This window comes from Phoca vitulina, unplaced genomic scaffold (assembly GCF_004348235.1).
Source record: "Phoca vitulina isolate PV1807 unplaced genomic scaffold, GSC_HSeal_1.0 scaffold45, whole genome shotgun sequence".
Taxonomy (NCBI): Eukaryota; Metazoa; Chordata; class Mammalia; order Carnivora; family Phocidae; genus Phoca; species Phoca vitulina.
Window position 1 is genome coordinate 7,928,025 of NW_022589748.1, and position 2,423 is coordinate 7,930,447.

The window sequence follows — 2,423 nt, forward strand, 5'->3', positions numbered from 1 at the left end:
TCCATTTCAGAGTCAGTATGTATGAGTTAATTTGTCTTAAACCATTTTTGTAAAATAACAATTTATATGAATAATTTATAAGAATGTTAATATGAAAACATTTCAAAAGAACACCTAAATTATCATTTCATTTATTTATTATAAAGAGGAATTAGTTTAAAATAATTTTTTGCATTGGTGATGGGAACAAAATTCATTAATAAATATTCTCAGGATTTCTCTCTTCTTTTTTACCCGCTGAAGACAATTTTGTCTTTCCTTTCTGCTCACACCTTACAAGAAGAGCTTTGGTGATATAAAACCAGGAGAATGGGTAGAAAGACATGAGAACTGGAGAGGTAAAATTCTTGGAGATTAGTCCAGGTAAGGAGTGAAGAATTAAGGGTTTCGAGAATGGGTGACTTTGGACTAGTCAGAGGTGTCAGCGAACTGCAACAGAAAGAAAAGGACATTCTAGAAACTGTGGCTGTGGGTTATGAGTGGATCCGTTATAATATTTTTTAAGTGATGTTAGTAAACATCGAAATTACTTTTTAATTGCTGACTATTGCTTCTTTGTCAGTACTTAGGGCCTCAATATTTATTTGAGTTACATGCTCATAAATTACTGAAATTTATTTCCCCACTGTTTCCTGAAGAAGTCTTGGGAGAGGGGAGGTCAAAATATTACATTCTTATTGCTGTGTTGCTTGGCGGTGGGGGGGTTGGTTATTTCATTTAAATACAGTGATGGTAGAAGTGATGGGCTTTAGAATCTTCAGAACATTTTATAATCAAAGTCTAAAAATATAAGGTATCATTTCTCAAACATGCAAGCACTTTGACATATCTTTCAAACTGTGACATCCTCTCTACCTACTACATATAATATTTATGTATATATATAATATATACATATACCTACTACATGATAATATATATAATATATAATTATATAATACATATATATAATGCATACATATACACATGTATTATGTTTAATATATATTATATATAATTATAATGCAAATACTTTATCATATCTCTGTTAACTACTATTATATACATTCAAAAAAATTTTTATGGTGAAAAATTTTATATTTAGATTTATCCAGCTGGACTCAGTGTACATGATCCCAGTTTTGTTGGCAACATCCAAAGCATCACAGTCAGGAGCCTGTCGAACATATGCCTTCTTTTCTTCATCAGGCCTGATCAGGGTGTTGACCTTGGCCATATTAATGTCATAGGGCTTCTTCACAGCCTGTTTGATCTAGTGCTTGTTGGCCTTGACATCTACAGTGAACACAAGTGTGTTGTTGTCTTCTACTTTCTTCATGGCTGACTTGGTAGTTAGGGGGAACTTGATGATGGCACAGTGGTCAAGCTTGTTTCTCTTAGGGACGCTCTTTTGAAGATATTTGGGCTGCCTTTGAAGATGCGGTGTCTTGGGCCATCGGAAGTTAGGTGATATGCAGATCTTTTTTTGTGTGTGACTGTGGAAGCCTTTCAGCACCACTTTCTTGGCCTTCAAAGCCTTTGCTTTGGCTTCAGCTTTGGGGGTGGTGGCAAGGGCTTCCTTCTTCACCTTTGGCACCATCTTCATGAAAAGGTATACATTCAAAAATTTAAAATAAATCTCCCATCCCTGATTCTTGCTCTACACAGTAAATGCTTTCACCATTTTGTAGCTGTGTGAGTATATGTGTTTACCTTCACATTATAGAAAGACATATTGGCCTACTATTTCTTGATTTTTCAGTTTTAGGTACTAACCGTAGACTTCCTAATATGGGAGATGAGGATTTAACATTCTTACAAATCTTCCCTCATCCTCCTCATATAGTTATAATTTTTGGTTAAATCAATACTCAGTGCTTATATAAATATTATTCATGGCTGAGTGGTGTACTACGAAAACAATTTCTTAAATTTTTTAAAATTTTTATTTATTTATTTTATTTATTTATTTGACAGAGAGAGACACAGCGAGAGAGGGAACACAAGCAGGGGGAGTGGGAGAGGGAGAAGCAAGCTTCCTGTGGAGCAGAGAGCCCAATGCGGGGCTCGATCCCAGGACCCCGGGATCATGACCTGAGCCGAAGGCAGACGCTTAACGACTGAGCCACCCAGGCGCCCCCGAAAACAATTTCTTATATAACATTTCCTCTACCTCAGAGTTAATAATGATTGTCTTATTAGTTCATTTGTTTATTTTCTATACCTGTCAATCACTGTATATAATTATATAACTACAACTATGAGTTATTCTAGGTGGCAAATGGAGGCCAGGGACTGAGACACCAGCACCATTCAATATATTCATTTGTACTTAACCTCCTGTTTTCATTGCAGCACCTTTGCAGCAGTCCAGTGTCCCTGAGCCCAGATTCCGTTTACATCATCCTCTCCAAGGAGCAACACCGCAATGTTCTGCAAAGGTA

At 36.1% G+C, this 2,423-nt stretch overlaps 1 pseudogene; it reads right to left on the reverse strand.

Annotated features, from left to right (window-relative positions):
• Positions 1 to 266: 266 nt before the first annotated feature.
• Positions 267 to 1,585, reverse strand: LOC116648608 (annotated as a pseudogene).
• Between the last annotated feature and the right edge of the window lie 838 nt (positions 1,586 to 2,423).